This window comes from Herpailurus yagouaroundi, unplaced genomic scaffold (assembly GCF_014898765.1).
Source record: "Herpailurus yagouaroundi ecotype Mexico unplaced genomic scaffold, PumYag 221, whole genome shotgun sequence".
Lineage (NCBI taxonomy): Eukaryota > Metazoa > Chordata > Mammalia > Carnivora > Felidae > Herpailurus > Herpailurus yagouaroundi.
The window spans coordinates 6575562-6596226 of NW_024412452.1; positions in this window are offsets into that span (position 1 = coordinate 6575562).

Consider the following 20665-nt stretch of genomic DNA (forward strand, 5'->3'; position numbering starts at 1 on the left):
CTGGTGGGAATGCTAAATTGTACAGCCATTTTGGAAGAAAGTTTTTCACTTTCTTTCAAAGGTAGTAATAGTGTTTGGACATGTTCTAGTAGTCAAGATCCTAGGTATTTATCCAAATAAATTGAAAAGTTATGTCCACACAAAAACCTACAGCTTTATTTATAATTGCCAAAGACGGAAAACAACTAAGATGTCCTTCAGAAGGTGAATTGATAAGCAAACTGTAGTATATCCATGCAATGCAATATTATCCATTAATAAAAACAAATGCTCTATCAAGCCATTAATAAACAGGAAGTACCTTAAATGCATATTGCTTAGTGAAAGAAGCCAGTTAAAAAAAGCTACATACTCTCTGATTATAATTTTATGACATCCTGGAAAAGGCAAAGATATAAAGAAAGTAAATGTTCAGTGGTTTCCAGGGATTTGGGAGAAAAAGAAAAGGAAGGATAGGTGAAGAAGTAGGCATTTTTAGTAAAATTATTTTATATAATATTGTAATGGTAAATATATGACATTGTGCATTTGCAAAAACCTCTGGAACTATACAGCACAAAGAACGAACCTTAATGTAAATGATGGACTTTAGTTAGTAATATCATATGAAGGGCCACCTAGATGGCTCAGTCAGTTGAGCATCTTACTCTTGATTTCCACTCAGGTCATGATATCACAGTTCCTGGGATCCAGCCCCATGCTGAACTCTGTGTTGACAGTGTGGAGCCTGCTTGGGATTCCTTCTCCCACTGCCTTCTCTCACTCTGTATCTCTCAAATAAAAACAAATACACTTTAATAATAATAATAATAATAATAATAATAATATCATATCAGTATTGGTTTATCAATTGTAACAAAAGTGCCACATGAATGCAAGATGTTAACAGTAGGGCAAGCTGTGAGCAGGGGAGAGAAGGAATATTTGGGAAGTCTTGGTACCTCCTACTCAATTTTTCATACACCTAAAAACCATTCTAAAAATAAAGTTGATTTATTGAAAAGAAATGGAAGTTGTTTCCCACTTCTCTCAACTTTGAATGGTATAAATACTTATTTATAGTTATTTAAGGTTACTAATTATTGCCAGAAAATCAGCAAACTGGGGGAGACATTACATTTAATAAACAGATAATTTAATTCCTGCAGATCTACTGCTAATTCAGGAAACAAAAAAAATATAAGAAACTTACTAAGCTTAAGAAAATGTAATAAGTGGCACTTGGGTGGCTCAGTCAGTTAACCATCCAGCTCTTGATTTTGGCTCAGGTCATGATCTCAGAGTCATGGGATCAACCCCTCTATGGGACTCTGTGTTAAGCATGGAGCCTTCTTAAGATTCTCTCTCTCCCTCTCCTCTGCCCCTCCCCTACACATGTGCACATACTCTTTCTGAAAGAAAGAAAGAAAAAAGGAAGGAAGGAAGGAAGGAAGGAATGAAGGAAGGAAGGAAGGCAGGCAGACAATGTAATAGTTATTTGAAACTTCTTTATAAAGCTACATCTAAGTTTAAATATATTTAGGACACAATAAAAGACTTATTTTCTATGATGTAAAACACTATGTAGTGACCCTTGACCAAATCACAATGCAAAAATGGAAAGAGATGATAACTGTAAAATAAAAGTAAAAAAGACAAGATAAAATGACTTCAAGAAATTACTGTTTATTGTGAGTTCTGGAAGAAGAAAATCTAAATCACAGAAAACTTAGCAAAAAAATGTATTGCATTTTTTGGTGAGTATGTTAGGTAGAAAATACAAGTTTTTAGGCTAGGTTTTTACTACATGGTTACAAAAATCTAAGAAAGATAATATGTACATAGATTGAACAAAGTAAATATATTCATTCAGAAGTTAGAAGTAATCATGAAGCAACATTATATAGAGGAAATATGAGAAACTATGAGATAAGAAAGTACATATAATGGTTGGATAACATCTGAGCAATAGTCAACATGAACTAGCAAAAGGAGAACTCACCACAATTTTAAAAAGTTCAAAAATACTGCAATAACTAGAGGTAAACTAGCCTCGAGAGATCTTTTTTATACAATGGGAATATTAAACACATATTATCAGCTAATGAAAATGCACTATGTGGAACAGACTGAATGTGCAACAGAGAGAGTTTGTTGTATTTGATAGAGGAAGTCCTTAAACTATATGGTCAGGGACAAAAACAATGTTTGATTTAGGAAGAGAAAGATCAATTATTTCAGCTTATGAGTGTACACAAACAAGGCTTATATTTACAGTAATGTTTCTAAATTTGTAAAAAGGACAAGAATTTGTGGGAAATTATGCAGATTTCTCCAATTATCTTGTAGAAGAAGGAAACAGTTTTCTTTTGAAAGTACAGTTGGGATTTCTATTGTTGCTCTTTGCTTTTGGAACAGGGCTTGAGAAATAAGTGAGGGAGGGTTAGAGGTGGAATAGATGGATAAATGGTTCAGAGAACACTGTTTAGTTTGAAAATCAGGAATTTTAGAGGTGACCCACTAGTTGAATGATTTTCTCCAACTGTACTTAGGAATGCAGATGTAGGATGGTAACAGATTCGAGTTTTTTCTTTTTTCTCTCTTTCTGGGTCTTTATGGTTGAAGTAAGGTGTGAAAGGTAATATGGTGTTAAGAGAACATGTGAATATGAATATACAACATAAGATACAGATGGACTGGCACCCTGGCTGATCTATATTCTGAGAAACACGGAGAACTCAAAGGAACATAATTCTCTGAGGTCTAGAATCTGAATGGGAGTGAGAAGAAGAGATAAAAGTTATGAGTTTGGGGATAAAGGCAGTAGTATTGAATTTTAGTATTCACACAGTGAAGTAGCCCTTGGGGGTGAGAATATCTATGTCAGTGTTTCCCAAAGTATGATCAGGAGAACTACCTGAATCAGAATTGCTTGGAATTTTAACCTAACAGAAACTTTCAGGGGCTGTCTGGACATCAGTATTGCTAACAAAGACCCAGATGATTATTTGGTAGTCATAGTTGAAACACTACTAATAAAGTTATGACCAGTAAAGAAATGGCAGAATCTGAGGTGAAGTTCACTGGACTTTGGAAATTATAAAATAGCAAGGGTAAGATTCTAAAACAGTGAAATCTTTGGCATTAACAATAAAGGTTAAAACAAAGAGGGCAAGAAAGAATAAGTATCTTCTTAATCCATCAAATAGATGGACATGACCACAAGTTAAGTATGGCTTTTCTTGCAATTTTTGATTTTCTAAATTAGACAACATGACTAGATAAATAATCCGTGTAGATAAGCTTGGGAACCCATGAATCAGAGTTCAGATTAAATACAGGGGTGCCTAGGTTGCTCAGTCGGTTAAGCAGCGAACTCTTGATTTTGGCTCAGGTCATGATCTCATGGTTGTTGGGATCAAACCCGGTGTCCAGCTCTGCGCTGATGGCACAGAGCCTGTTTGGGATCCTCTCTCCCTGCCCCCACTCTTTCTGCCCCCCCACTCATGCTCTCTTTCTGTCTCTCAAAATAAATAAAAAAAAAACATTTAAAAAAAACCTCAAACGTGAATGCTGAGCTCTATGGAGCAGCCACTAGTTCATTCAATATGCCTTGATCAAATAGATACGTCAAGTTTATGATTAATGTCACCAGCCCTTGATATATAAGAAAGTTTGATATTCCAGAGCACCCAAAGTATCTCAATTCAGCATTCCTGCACTATCATAGGGGTTGATTGGTAAAGTTAAAAGTTTAGCATAGTCTCAAACTTATACTTAAAGGAAATGAGATAAATACTCAAGAAGAATGATATTGAGGACAATTTGCATTTCTGGAGCGACATAGTAGGGAACAGGGAAAGTCCAGGGCTGGTTGCCATCACAAGCACACTGGTAGGCCAACACGAAGCCATCCTAAATAGCATATGACAAAATACAGGCTCATTTTTCTACTGTGGTTACTGTTATAAGGAAGCACATCATGCGGTTCCTTTCGTGTGAAGAATTAGATCAGGAATATGTAAGAGTAAAACTCAAGAGCTTGGCAGCCATGACTTCATCTGGAAGGGCTACCAAAATTCAGACATACAGAGGCGGAGCCATTTCACTTTCAAATGAAGCACCAATTACTATTAGCATGACCTTTCATTTTCAATTCTGTCTGGTATGAAAGGAAGTGCATCTACTATGAAAGCAGTTTTGCATAAAGAAAACATGAGGTGGTTTGACTGATAATGTGGAGCAGAGGAGAACATGTATTCACAAGAAATTTAACCAAACAGAAAGTAATCAAAATCACAAATCTAGGGACCTCCAAGGCATTGAATAGGATGTAATGAAAGGTATGTTTTAAATATTAATGCCAGCTTTAGAGAGTTTTTCTTTCTTTTATTCCTCATATTTTAGTTCCTCAATATTAGAGGTCTCCAGACAGAAAATAAGGAATAGACTGAAAAAGTTAATTGATCTCGTTGAATTTGGTTAGAGTTGTGAATAGAGGGATTCCACTGTGTTCCAGAATTTTGGATTATACCAGACTCCAATGAAAAATATCCTCATATTTTAGCCTGTGTGTCGGCAGGGGAGGGGGGTGCTGGTGTGTGTGTATGTGTGTGTGTGTGTGTGTGTGTGTGTGTGTGTGTGAGACAGAGAGATTACACTAGACTCCAATGAAAAATATCCTCATATTTTAGCCTGTGTGTCAGCAGGGGAGGGGGGGGCTCGTGTGTGTGTCCGGGGGCGAAAATAGGGAAGAAGAGAATACAAGTGTGTTTGTGACATATATGTATAGTGTCACATGTACAAAGTCGACAACTTCATTATTTTGTGTATTTGGGTGATGGGCTTATTGAAATAAAGGAGGTCAGGCACTAAGAGCTAAATTTGTTCAAACTATTTTTTAATATGAGGAAGATCCCTGACATATCCATTTTTTGAAGCGGTCGTGAGATGTGCTATTACACCTATAGTGTTACAGTGCTCTTGGCTGTGTATAGAAATGTGAGATGGTTAAAACATAACATAACCAAAATTTCCTTAATAACTCTATTAGTTCAAAATTTGCGCCAAAATGAACAATCTACAAAGATGCTCTTTGATTCAAATGTAACAGACAAGTATAGATAGTTAAGTTGTATAAAGAGCAAAAGGAAATATAGAAAAGTTGCTGCTGCCAACATTCACCACTGTGTAGTTGTTAACCTAGGTCTATTCACTATCATTTTTACCCAATCCAAGTAATCATCCAAACAAATGGATCTTTGGATCACAAAGTTATTTCCTAAAATGTTCAACACAATATTTTTTAAATGTTTGTTTATTTATTTTGAGAGAGAGAGAGAAAATGTACACAAGCAGGAGAGGGCAGAGAGAGAGGAGGAGACAGAATCCCAAGTAGGCTCCATGCTGTTAGCACAGAGCCTGACATGGGGCTCTATCCCATGAACCATGAGATCATGACCTGAGCCTAAATCAAGAGTCTGACACTTAACTGACTGAGTCACTCAGGAGCCCTTCAATGTGATATTTTTAAAGTTGTTAGATGAAAGTATGGGTGTTTTGATATTATTAAAGTAGTGTGATTGTCATCAAAACTCAAAACCAAAACCTACCCTAAATCAGTGTTTTTAATTACCTGGAACAAATTCTAACGCTGACACATTGTCAACTGCTGGTAAGTAAAATCCTGCTATAGTGGGCCTACCTGGATGCCGCCACCACTCAGATACTCAGCTGGTCCCCTAGAAATTTCTTTGGTTAAGCAACTGAAAATTAATTCCTGGCATGGCTGGCTTATCTAAGATCCTGTGCTCCCTATTGGGGCAGCACCTATCTTGAAGGATTAGTGCCACACAAATTGTGAAAGATTCTGAACATTGCCTGTGTCCTAAACTATCATCATTTGAGCTATTTAATGTATTTGAAAGATGACATAACTGCCAAGAGCAGTGAGAAAAGAAAGCAGAGGAACACTTCTTTAAAAATCTGTATTGATGCATAAACCCAGTTTTAGGAAACTGGAGTGAATTACATGCAGCTATGTGGTTTTGATAAGCTAATTTGGGCTAAAATAACTTCACACCAAAACAAAACACTTAACAACTGCAGGGGAGTACATCAATGAGAGAAAGGCAACAAGGGAACTCAGGACTTAGCATTTGTCTCAAATGCCTGGTGATGTTCTGGCTTAAGTTGCTAGACTGCTGCTGGATAGTCTCCATGTTGGCTGTCAGAGGGGAGAAGGGAAAATGGAGGAGACAGCTGGGTCTGCACACAGGGGCGTGCCTTGGGACGCATTACTGCCTAAATAGCATATGTGCAAGACAGAAAGGAGACCTCTAAAAGCATGCCTGGAAGTCATCTCATGAACTAGGCTGTGGCTCACAGCACCAGAATGGTATGAAAAGGAAAGAAATAAAGAATGAGCTGTGCACATCATATTTGACACCCTGGTCCTGCCAATGGGTAAATCACCGTGCTTCAATCTATCATTCAGCTTAGTATTAATATAAGTGAAGTTTTCTTTTTTTTTTTTAAAGTGAAGGTTTCTTAATTACTTAAGAATTTGGCCTTATTCATGCCTACAAATATTATAGGGATAATAAGCGTAGGGTTTTTATACATGTTTCTTACATTTTGCACATCTACTTTTAAACTCCTTTTTGCATACATGTTGCAGGGGACAGAGCAGAGAATATAAAGAAGGAGAAAGGATGATTATGAGGATAAGACTTCACAAGGAAATGGGAACTTGAAGGCTAGAATCTGGTGCTTAGTTTTAGACACATGATTTTCTTCCCACATTTATTTTCCCCAAGTTTTCAAAAGCACTGGTGTATAAACTTAGGATTTCTTTTTTTCTATACAGAATCAGAGCGAGGAAAGTTACCTGAAGGCTGTTGATGGGAGCAAGCTATGGGGCCTGTAATACCCACCACTGCTGTAAAAAGGTATTTGCTATCTAGTTCGAAACACACAGTTTTGTTTGTCTCAGGACAAGGTCCTCTGGAGAGGGCTCAAGAAACACTGCTAAATACTTACTCTAAGAAAATTTCTCTTCATTTGGCTGATATTATTGTTTACAAAGTTATCTACATGAAACTTCCTTTAGCCAGGCTTAAAATTACCTAGTAGTGGTCTTGACTAGTTTTAGGAACGTTATCAGACTTCTATTTGTAGAAAATATGTTGGGATGAATCATTTCCACAGATATTAAGTCATATCAATTGAGTGTTGAATTTTGAAACTTAATTATCAAATGGTCATTTTATAATCAAGCTCTGTAAGAAAGTTACTCTAGTCCCATATAATCCAAAAGCATTGTTGTACCATTTAATCCATACAAGTCTGGAGAATATGTAGGGTTTTTCCTTGAGGTTGCCATGTTGTTTGGTTTGTTTGACCGATACTGCTCATTTTTTCCTGGTCACTTATTGTCATGTATTTATACCATCCATCATTCCATTTATTGCCTCCACTTACTGATTTCTTAGCCACACTTCATCATTAACTTAAGGTTTTGTCAATAGACTTGTCATACTTCTCTTCAGATAAAATCTATTCATATGTCATACAAAGTAAATTCAGCATCCAAACAGACACCCAGTGTGGGGAAATAGGTTCTATCTACATCAATGGGTTAGAAAAAAGCTTAGGACTGAAAGCCGCCAGCACGGGGTGAATGCGCCCGAGGTTAGCTTGCAAGATATTGTAGTGGGATCATGAGTAACTAGTTATATCACCTGCAGGAAACTACTTTCCATCTGGTGCCAATCAATGTACCTTGATCACAAACACCACTTGCCCCCCCAGACCCTTTGCTTCTTACACACACAAATTAATGATTACTGTCTGATTGTTTTCTTCACATTCACCATGTGGGTAGTATCTTGTGAGCTCAATAAATATGGAGATGAAACCCCTGTTCAGGGCTCTTCTCTTCTCCTGGACATTAGCCTCTCTCCCATTCAGTTCTGCATCCGCTGTCCTGCTGGACAAGAGAGAACTCCAGACTTGTAGTCTGCGACAACCCAACTTGTGAATTTCTTTGTTCCTTAACATTCTAAACTACTGGGACCTTCACCATGACTCTATCTCAGCCACTCATTTCCGTAATTACCTAGAATTGCTGCAATTCTACACTCAAAATCTGATACCTGCTCTCACATCTAGGTTTATCCCCGAAGCTCTGACATGTGGCTGCCCACTGTGTTGGTTTTGCATCTTACTGAGAACTCTAGTCTTATGACCTCTCTAAGACCTTCACATTGATTAGCCTCCTCCCCAAATCCCCATTACTGTATTTTTTATCTTCCTTATATTTCTAAATTCTATGGTACATCTTTTTAATCTTCCTCTTGCCAACATCCTCAAATTCTTTCCTTATTTGCATTTCTATTACATGCTGCCAATAAACTGCAATTTTGCAAAAGTCTAAAATATTGGCTGCTCAGCTTTTTTACCCCTCTTTTAAATGCTGCTGGAGAAAACCACATCTTTAGGCAGACTGGTGGCATCACACTCCATGAATCATTCTGTATTTACCTGGTCACAGTAACTATTTAAAATATTCTCTAATTTCCTCAAATAATCTATTCTACCATATCTTCCTCTTATTCAAAGCAACACGACAGAGAAACAGAAGTGTCTTCCCAGGAACATTAACTTTTTGCAACGATGCCATATTGGAATGCTATCTCTTGATGACAACACTTTAAAAATTTTTTTTTAATGTTTATTTATTTTTGAGAGAGAGAGAGATAGAGTGTGAGTGGGAGAGGAGCAAAGAGAGAGAGAGAGAAAGACACAGAATCTGAAACAGGCTCCAGGCTCTGAGCTGCCAGCACAGAGCGTGACGCAGGGCTGGAACTTGGGACTGGTGAGATCATGACCTAGGCCAAAGTCAGATGCTTAACTGACTGAACCACCCAGGCGCGCCTTGATGACACCACTTTAGCAGACTTGCTATCCTGTATCTTTCTGTGGACTTGTCTATGCCCATCAATGTTTAAACATGTTTGAGGGTCTCACATATTTAAAAATCTATTCCTTTATTTCATGTTTTCCTCAAGGTAATAAGCAAAACAAAAGAAAACAACTTATTTTTTTCAACCTTTTCAGAAGTAAGTTGCCTGAAACAATTTTATATATCTGTTGTCTTCAATTTGTACCTAGCCTGGACTTCTCCAGTAAGGAATATAAGCTGCAGTTGCATGGAAAGTGTTCTTGTCTGAGTCATGGAAGGCACACTTGCTTTTGATTCCAATTAATATTTCTTAGAGTTTATCACACTTGAGCTTTCCAGAGCACTTGACCTTGTCGACTACATGATAATCATTAAAATGTACTTTGCCCTTGACTTCTAGAGGCTATATTCTTATTATCTTCCCAATACTCGGAAAACACTTTCTCAGAATTCTTGTTAGGTTTTCTTCTGTCACCCATTTTGAAGATATTGGTCTTTTTCACACATTTTGTCCCTGGAACTTTTGTTCTCACCATATATATATTTTCTGGGTAAACATCATTCAAGTATCTTCACTTGTTAATCTTTTTCAGTTCAGATACACCCAAGACAATGAGTAATAATAATAATCATTAAAATCAATAATAATCAATAATAATCAATATAATCAATAATAATCATTATAAAGACTGTTATTTTTTACTACAGATAGTTCCTCCACTCCACTAAGAATCTTGAGAGGTGTTAATGTAGAAAATGTAGAGTGTAAACATGGTATCCCTGAGGTGATTATGGATTTCATTGATTTATTTTTTTTATTCTAAACTCCAAGTATATATATTAAAATTCCTATTGGACATACCATTTGGTATTATCTCTGATATTTCAAACCTCTCTTGTGAAATATCAAAATTATCATCCCTCCCTATTTCCCCTATATCAGTCAGGATAATAAATGGTATAGGGGCAACAATTAAAAAAATCTTATACAATAAAGATTAACACAATGTGATAGATCAAAAAAGGCCCTTTAAAGATGTCCAGGTCCTAATTTCCTGGATCTGTGAACATGGCACCTTTTCCAGATGTGATTAAGTTAAGGATTTTTAAAATGGGGAGATTATTCTGAATCATTTGGGTTAGTACAATACAAATCAAAGCTTATAAAGCTTATAAGAGGGAGCAGGAGAGTCAGTGAGAGGAGGAGATGTCACAGCAGAAGTAAGAATCAAAAGTCAGAGAGGGAGATTAGAAGCTGCTATGACTCTGGGTTCAAAGATGGAGGAAGGCACCATGAGCCAGAGAATACAGTAGTCTCTAGAAGCTGAGAAAGGCAAGAAAATGAATACTCCCTTGGAATCCCCAGGAGGAATGCCGTCCTTCTCAGCAATTTGATTTTGGACTCACAAGACTCACTTCTTTTGAACTGCAGAGCTGTGACGTAGTGAATTATTGTTGTTTTGAGCCAGTGACTTTGTCATAATTGGTTACAACATCAATAGGAAACTGATAAAACAATAAAGATTTAATTGTTACAACTATAATCCAGAACAGATTCTTCTTGCTCTTATCCAAGTGATACAGATTTCTGGTATTTAAAATATGTAGTTCTAATATCACCAAAGAAGAAGAAGAGAGATTCTGGGCACTCATACTCAAAGGTTTATGGTAAAGGGACACCTGGGTGGCTCAGTCCCCACCCAGTTAAGCATCCAACTTCGGCTCAGGTCATGATCTGAGGGTTTGTGGGTTCAAGCCATGCATCAGGCTCTGCACTGACAGTGTGGAGCCTGCTTGGGATTGTCTCTCTGTCTCTCTGTCCCTTCCCTATTTGTGTTTTCTCTCTCTCTCTTTCAAAATAAATAAATAACTTAAAAAAAAAGGTTTATGGTAAGGCCTAGAAACGTGTACATCCCATTCAAATATTCAAATGATAAGGGAGCCTAAGACATGTAGTTTTGATGTACATCCAGAAAAAGTAGCTGATATTAGTGAACATCTAGCAGGTCTCTGCCATCATCCATCCTCCTGATCATCACATACTTATTTCATTTTTCTCTTGTACATAGAACAAACTAACTCTTTCCCTAAAGAACACTCCCAGAGTCCCATACAGTCACTGCATTCAGGGCAAGGGTAAGTAAGGCTTTCTGGATAATGTTCGATTATTTCCACTGAAGTCCAGGTGTTTGTTTTTGTTTTGCTTTGTTTTGTTTTTCTGGCAACCAGTAAACTAAAAAGACAAGTTATCTGTGCTCCACTTCTATTTACACCCCCCTTATACAAAGATGTAACAAGGATGAGATAACCCCAATAAATTATCCCTTTTGAAAAAAGAGAAAAATAGGAAACAGTACTTCACAGCAATTCTGAGATTCTTCTGAGCAAATACTGTGAGGGGACCCCCTCTCCTGGAGATGGCAGAGATTTAATTAAACCTTGATTCTACTATAGGTGGGAAATGACCTCATGCACTGTTCTTCATAGTCACATTGTTCTAATGATCTTTTTTAGAAAGATCCCCATTCATAATTTTCATAGTCACATCTGAAACATTGTTGTTCTTAAGGTAGTTACCATTAGGTTGAAAGAAGAAAGCTTGGCGCTGAGAAAACAGAGAAATAAAGCAAATTTGAGAAATGTATCAAGGTAAAAACTTTAGGTAGAATTACTGAAACATAGACCAACAAGAAATAATAGTTTAAAAGTTTTGTTAGAATGATATTGGCAAAGAAATCACAAGCCCTGACCCCTTGGCTTCTACCAATGGGAAAAACAAACACATGAACAAATAAAAAACAGCTAACTATTCAAGACTTAAAACAGACTCTGAACTTTGCTTTTTATGATCAGAGGGCAGCTTTTGAGGACTATGCAGTCTCAACGGAGGTCATTTTCCACAGAACTGTAACTCAAAAAAGTTTACGAGTGCCAATGTTTTTCATTGTAGACAACCCATAAAAAATAGGACATTCATGATTCAAGGTTGGTGGTGAAAATTTAAATGGATGATCCCATTTACAGTTGATAATTATTTGCCCTTTTCTATTCTTATCATCTTCATTTCTTCAGGGCCAGTGCATTTCATGAAAGGGTTCCAAAATACGTGCATTTTTAAGTGGGAAATCAGAAGGGTGTCAAAGCACAAGGGTATTTTTGAGAGAATAATTTGTGACTGCAGACAAATGGCTGGGAATACAGACTCCGGCAAAGAGATGCCAGTATATCATCAGTTTACAAAAGCCAGATAAAACCCACTTGCCCTCACTGGTCAGCATGCCAGAGAGAGAAGCAGGTCACCGATTTTCTACAGGCCCCAGAGTGTTCAGAGAACCTCATCTCTTGCACCACATGAGTCATGTTTACTTCTCCATTTTTTCATACATCCATATGACACATCAAAAAGGAACACATGAGAAATTAAAATAACTTTTTATCATACAAAGTAAGTTACCAAAAGTCATAGTTACTAGCTTGGGCATGGATGACTGGAATTGGCCATTATGACATCTCTCTGCTCCCACCTTGCCCCACTCTCCTTTTTAAGGAGATAAAATCAGTAGTTAAAGAATAAAGGAAACACATTTTTGCACATATAATTTAATACGTAGGTAAATTTATGACCTCACTAGAATTATAGCACAGTTATTCCATTATTGTGAAGTTTTAAGTGAAAAATAAAATTACTTTAGGTTGCAGTATTCTCATTGATTAATTGAAAGCAAGAGACTTTTTGACTGCTATGTTTCCTCCCTATTCTAAAATTATGTTTAAGTCATTTTATCTTCAAGCCTTTTTCTCCTGCCATACCATTTAGATATAAGGACTAAAATTATTACATCTTATTTAGTCTTTCTTTGGTGAGTTTGTTTGTGTAGCAATATAAATAAGTTTCTCAACATCTAAACAATTAGAAGGATATACAGTTGGGTTCTTCTAGGTGGGAAGAAAATAAATGCCTTCAACTTTAGCATAAACACATTAGCTACATGTGAAGATTTAAACCATCTAATTTACATAATGAGCATTTTATGCCACATTATTTGCACCTGGTTTACAAATTTACTGAGCTTTTCACAACAATTATCAATGATCATATCAAAATGTCAAATGTCCCAAAGTGACATTTCACTAGGCAGTTATCAAAAAGATTTGTTTTCCTTTTGATATTTGTTGACAGTTTAATTTGTTGCAATTTATTATGTAAAAAGAACTGTTGACAAAAAAAGTGTCATTTTTCTTTCTTATTTTAGTCAAGGAAAGAATGAAGAAAAAAAGATGCAGTTTAGACCTCTCAAAATCACATTTAATACTGTGACATAAACAAAAGCGCACATCTTTTAAAATATATTTATTAAAAAAATAACTAGGTTAGAAAATGCAACCAAAATAAGCATACCAAAATACATTTTACACCCTCTCACTCCATAAACAATCACTGTTACATTTTTTCTATTATTCTTAGCATCTAAAAATTTTAAATCCTTATTCTTAAATAAAATTAGCTCAAATATACACCCAGTTTTGTAAGTGTGCTTTCATTTATCAATATATCATAAGTTCAGACAGATTTCTGGTAAGCAATTTACTATTTATATTGCAATTCATTGTATTATACTATAAGCAAAGCCCTGTTTAGATCATTATAGTATTGCAAATTTTCCTCTTGTAATGAAGACTGTGATGAATATTTTGCAGTTCAATCCCACCTAGACATATAGACATTTCTTTGACATAAATACTTTGAAAGTATATTTATAGGTTAAGGTCTAATATAAAATCTAATGCTTTTAACTACTGTTGCTAAATAGCATTTAATAATTATTTCAAGGGAAAACTACACTTACAAATGCTAACCATTTTGACTATCTTTGGATCATTTCTATTCTCTATGTTTTATTATGTGACATTAATGCATTAGTACATAGATATATGTACTCAGCAGTATTATTGAAACTTTAGTCAAACTAATATTTTGAAATATATTGAGCCAGAGGAGTTTGTTTGTATAGGATATCACAAAAATCTTAAAGTATTATTTCAGATAATTAAGAAAAATAAAGTGTTTTTCTCATATTGGGCAAACATTGGAGTTTGAGGTTGAGTTGTCTGCCATACATGAAAAGAAAAGGGGGATTTGTTGAACATAGATAAATATCAAAAAAAAATTTATAAGTAAGGAATTAGAGGTTTTCTAATGAAGAATGGTGGAAGAATTAGCCAATTATTGGTTAGGTAGCCCATGATTCTGGAGTTGATCAATGTCTGAAATGTTTCTCTGTGGAATTAGTATATATTTAAAGCTTGCCAAGCCTTCAGTTTTCATGCTGTTGTGGAGGACAGCGCCAATGAACCTGATCTTTCTCCTCAAAGCCTATACTAGAATTATGTGTAAGGCCCATCTCAACGAGAGAGGGGAATATGCAGGTTAGTTGTAGAGGCATGAATCTGCCTTGCATCCGTCATTTCTTGAAACCACGAGCCTAAATCTGGACTAACCTAGACTCTCTCTGTCTGTAGCACACATGAGAAATACACCCTTTGGATATATTTTAAAACTGCTAATTTCACCCTGGTTCATCACTTACCCAGGTTTTTGTGTTTTGATTTTGCGCTTTTAAATAGGTAGATATCACTGTTTTTTAATTAAAAATATGGATGGCCTACAGATTATATAAGCTTTTCCCTCATTTCCCTGGAGTCTAAATACTGATTTAGAACAGGCTTTCCAAGTATATTAGAAAGACACCTTATTTATTTGTGGCATATTTAATACATACTTTCTCTAAAATTTAAGACCAATATTTATATAATTAAAGATGATAACCAGTTTTTTTAAAACGGTAATTAATAATATGCCAAATGAACAACAAGTCTGTCTGGCATTGTTCAGAGAAGCTTATTCAATAGCATTTACTGGACACCAGACCAGCTATGTGCCAGTCCTTTTGTTTTGCTCTTTGGCTAAAGTTACGTTCTTAGGGTCACATAATCCCCCCAACATGTAAGAAATACAAGCCCAGTATCTGAACTCAGGAGATGAGTTCAGTTTATGAGGAATAAAAAATGTACTGAGGTTGAGGATCACCCTTTGGAAAAAATAAATAACCAAAATGTAAAATAATTGATAGTATTAGTGATTACAAATGATCTTACTAATGACCTTAATGATTGTTTTTTTTTTTTTTATGTGAGCATTAATATTTAGACAAAATCGCTTAGTTTGTAGCTGATTCAGAGCCTGTGAGTTGTGATATCGATCATACCATTGATTTGTTGTCTGGCGCCAAGAAAGGCACTTAATAGCTGTCAGTTAGTACTTCTGAAAATATGGAGTTGAATGTGCTCATGATATTGTTTTGACAATTTAGTGGTAAAATGTCAAAATATTCACAAATGAACATATTTTAATAATGTCTTTTTCATGTGTTGCTAACATGAATGCCAATGTGTAGTCACATTTTAAAAACTGCTAATTTGTCCTTTCTTCTATGATGCCCATCATTTAACAATTGATAGAGAGTAGAACTTCCTGGAAACACAATGAAAACCTATTCAAGGCAAAATTAAAAATATATTTTGGTTAATGTTTTGAACCTTTGTATGAATTTCAAGAAAAGTAACTAATATCCATGCTCTGATGATACAGTAAGCATTTACCTCTGTAAAAGTGTGATTTTGAAACTGAGATGTCAGAGAAAACATGCATAAAAATTAAGTAACATTTAAGAATTTAAAGATACTCTATTACTAGAAAATTAGGGCTAACAGATCTTACAGTGTGAGCACGTGAGCACACACACACACACACACACACACACACACACACACACACACACCCATAGTTGAGCTTAGGCTGTAATTCCTGGCTGCATTAAATGTTTTACATAATGAACTGAAAAAGAAAGAAATGAACTTTTCAGTAGGCACTTATAGTAAGCCAAAGCACAGGGTTTTTATTCTCTCTGCCATAATTCATTAATTAAGAGAGAGGAGGGAAAGTAAGAAACCAAAAAATGCATTTAGCAGCTACTATGAATTAGGCCTCATTCAATTTAGTTTATACAACCATGTGAAGTAGAAAGCAGCTGGGGAAAAAATTTAAGGGTTTTCTGAAGAAATTAGAAAAAATGAGGAAGAGGGCTAAAATGGCTTTCTGACAATTGGGCTAATTAATTATACTAGTAGCATACGATAAAAGTAAATGATAATGTATACTAATAGTGGAGGTCATGTAGTAGACTTTAAAGGAAAACTCAAGGAGTTTGACCACAACCAACTCCAAGAAAAATGACTAATCTAAACTTAGATATGGAAATTTGTAATACAAGAAAATCAAACTGAATTTATTATAGTTAATGGCAAATTTTTGCCAAGGGAAGGTTCATGGTTAACACGAGTTAAGAAAATAAAGGCTAAAGAGGGAGAGTTTAAGAGTGTTTTTTTAGCACCACCCAGCTGAAAGAGAGTATCGGAATCTAGATGATAGTAAATGATTATCAATGTTACATTGGTGAGTGCTTCTTTTTTTTTTTTTTTTTTTTTTAGGAGAAAGATGATTAATCAATCTTCTCCAGGTCTCCATTGTTTGATTAAAATATTGCTTATTATTACTTAATTATTCCCTATGTCTTTTCCCCCCACTTTACCAGGCACAGTGGTTCCAAAAGTGTTGTTACAGAAATGGCAGAGACCATTTATTTTATTGCTGGCTTGCTTGCTGCTTGCTTGCTTGCTTGCTTGCTTGCTTGCTTGCTTGCTTTCTTTCTTTCTTTCTTTCTTTTACTTGGATCTCTCTACCACCAAAGCAGAGGGTCAGACCTGGAACCTCTAAATCTTCTCCAAGCCCTAGTTTTCTTATCTATAAGATGGGGGAAAGCTGCATTAATAATGGTGATGCTGATAATTGTATGAGCCAATTACGATAATATTTAAAGCCACCTATTGTCATGAAAGTATCTTAATTACATACTATTGTACTGATTTTTACAAAGGAGGTAAATATGCGTGTATATACATTGTAATACTGTACTAAGTATATACACATGTATGCATATATCGTTACATAAATAGGAGAGGGCGAAGCACTTGTCAAATAGCAGTACTGCCAATGGGTAGAAGATGATACTTTAGAACTCCAGAGTAGAGATCAGCACACTAAGACCCACAGGCTAAATCCAGCTTACTGCCTGCTTCTCCGTATCTTGTTTTTCTGTAAGCTAAAAATAAACTATACATTCTTACATGCTTAAAAAGACAAAAGAAAAATGACATTTTGTGACACATGAGGTATGATATGAAATTCAAATTTCAGTGTCCATAAATAAAGTTTTATTGAACATAGTCATATTCATTTATTTCAGTACTGTCTATGATTATTTCTGTTATAACCAGTGAGTCGAATAGTTGAAACAGAGATCTTATTGCCCAGAAAGCCTAAAATCTTTACTCTCTTGATCATTACAGAAAAAGTTTTCCAATCTTTGCTCTTGGTCATTTCTGTGGATATTTTTGTGAGTTTCCTGATTTTTCCAAATGTTCGAAATTCAATTGAAATTATTTGTATAAAATTAAAGTAACTCTGTATTCACTAGTAATTATAAATCAATTTTAAGTCACCATTATACTTCATTGAATTTGTGAAAAATGATTTTTATATATTTATTTTAAAGTTATTACTGTTAGTTATCACTATTACTATTAAAATAGAGTAAATATAGATACCTTAATTTGATCACTTCATTTAAAACAAATTTCCAACTGATATTACTCTGAAATTTTAAATGAACATTTTAACAGTGAAGATTATGTGCTTGTTTTCTAAGATTGGAGTGGTCAGTTACATCTTCTGGTAGTGGTAATATTTGGCAAATTTTAAGGTTAAATAACACAAATGAGCCCAAGGATTATTATGTCTCATATGTAGCCAAAAAATCTCTCTTACAGAGGCATCCAAGGAGCATATTCTGTCCTTTCTTTCAAATATCAAATGGTTCACCAGGTATAATTACTGCCTTCCTTCAAAAATGACCTCCCAATGAGAACACATTGAATTGAAATAAAAAGCGTATTTGCTTCTGTGAAATAAGGCAATTAATTATGGCCTTTAAAGCATGAGTTATTTGTGCATTCTCTTGTATTTGTACATTCTTAAATAAGCCACATATATATGTATATATTACGTATTTATATATAAATAGTAGATAAATAAAGCATGTAGAAATGCAAGGCATATATATGCATATGTATAACCTCCCTTACAATACTCATCCTCCAAGTGAGAGAAAAATGTCTTCATACTTTAATTCTTCTTCAAACAGTTTACTGGAAACATATCATTTATTAATATTCACTATGCTATATATTCACATATATATGTAATAAAAAGGAAACAGACTTTATATCAATTTTATTTTGAAATATAGAAAGAAATCATCTGAAAACCTTATAGCCAAACTTCTCAGGTGTGTATTCATTTTGGATATTTATGTTTAGAGAAAGAAGTGAAGTAGGGGGCTAGGAAAAGGTGGGATTTTAATATTCTAAGAACAGCCAAATAAATAAAATGGCATATAATCCATTATGCATCAAGTTCTCCAGTAGACAGCAATTTCGTAACCTCCTTTTGCCATGTATTCTGCTTCTGTTCATTAGATTGAGGAATCTAAATATTATACATAATTCGTGCCTTTGCTCATGCCTTTCTAGCTATGTAGAAAACTTTTATGCATTGCTTTGATGAGTAATGTGTAGTTTAATGATGTTTATTCTAGGGTGGCTAGTGTAAATTGGATTCCAGGAATTTAATTATAGATCATCTTGGTGCCTCCTTCTAGGAGTCTAATAGAGAGACTAATTTGATTGCTGGTTTCAGGATTTCATTGGAAAAATTCCCCAAATGGGATTTGCTGTCTATTCTCTGACATTTTTGTTTTGGTAGGATGGCCAATGTTGTAGTTATTAAGTGTTAAGGACCACAAATTTAACTATTTAACTATTAACTATTTAACTATTTAACTATTAACTATTTAACTATTAACTTTGTGTGAAAGGTGCAAGAGTGAAAAATATATGTCTTCTAGTAATTTTTCTTAGTCGTTAGAATTGCTATTATGGAAAAGAAAAGAATATATTTTTTACTTGCAAGTAATAGACTTATTTAATATAAAACTATGAGTCTTTCTTGTGACCAATTTTAAGGTGATGTGTGATTCCTAGATTTGGAACAAATAAGCAGTCCATTACTGCACAGTGGAAGGACTATTGTGAAGCCAAATGGGTTTTGGAACATTCAGGGGAAACAGAGATATATTTAAGTTTCTTTGATTTGAGCAGGTACTTTTTTTTTTCAGACTTGTTTTTCAAAAAAGTTGCCCCCTGCCTCATTTTGCCAATGCTTCCTTTCCATTATAAGGATGGGAAGAAGCAAGAAAACATTAAACACACAGAACAGCTCAAGGATGGTGGAGATTTGGAAAAAAAAAATTCAACCACATATTTTTTAGTATTTAATTATTTTGAGAGGGAGAATGCAGGGAAGGGGCAGAAAGAAGGGAGAGAGAGATATCAAAAGCAGGCTCCACCCTGTCAGCCCAAAACCTGACACAGGGATGAATCTCATGGTTCATGAGATAATGACCTGAGCAGAAATCGAGTCGGATGCTTAAGGGACTGAGCCACCCAGGAACCTCAAAAAGTTCAACAATATTAATCACATGTAAATACTGTGAAGGCCTGGTCTAAATCCTTGGATATCTCTTAAAAATTCCCTGCACTTAGCCATGATCTTCCTCAAACTTTCCTGTTACCAGCTCATTCTTGACTTGGGGCCTCAATGGGTGCCCTTGACCACTAGAGATGCTAGATTTTCAAGGAAAACCAGAATTTCCAGAGAATTTTATGACCTTAGAGATAGCTTATGGCCAATGACTGACCTGTGGGGAGGAGAAAAGTCAGTCCTCTTGGCCTAAAACTAGTTTATACTCCAGAGTTCCCTAAGACACCAGACAGAGTCTGGACATCACCTGAAATCATGTCTTTATTTGGGTTCCTCCCTTTCCAAGCATGCTTTCTTCATTCCATGATGTATTTTTCCTACAGCAGTTGTTGCTCAATCATTTACAATAATTTACACTCCCATAGTTGTGTCTGCTTCTGGGATAACCCAACACTAAAACACACACTCACACTGCACAGAAAGGGTGAAAGTCACTATATTACATCCTAAGAATAACATGCATTTTCACAATCAGGTCTAGGGTTGAAAGACATACCTGTCATTTAAAGTATGTTTCTAGATGACTGTTAAGATATCTATGGTCAGAGAAGAACAATGAATAATTTTCCATTTGCCTACCTACCCATATTTATTAAAAATGGCCACCTAGAATATTGTACGGGATGATTGAGATTGAAAAGGATTTTGTTTCTCTATCAAACATTAGAGAGGCTGGCACATAAGAAAAGATTAACAAAATGTTGTCCAAATATCTGTCAAATAATAACAAAGGCAAGAAGGAAATACTTGATTTGGTGTATAACTGTGATTTGGTGATACTGTCTAATGGGTTTTGTTTGTTTTTTAACCAAAGTAACCCAATATACTTTGTTATTTTCATTATTACAATGACTCTATGTTATTATTTTCTACAAACTCTATTTCCAGACAGGTTTCCACTTATACGGAGAGCACTAATGCCTCCTGACAAGTACCTATTTAAA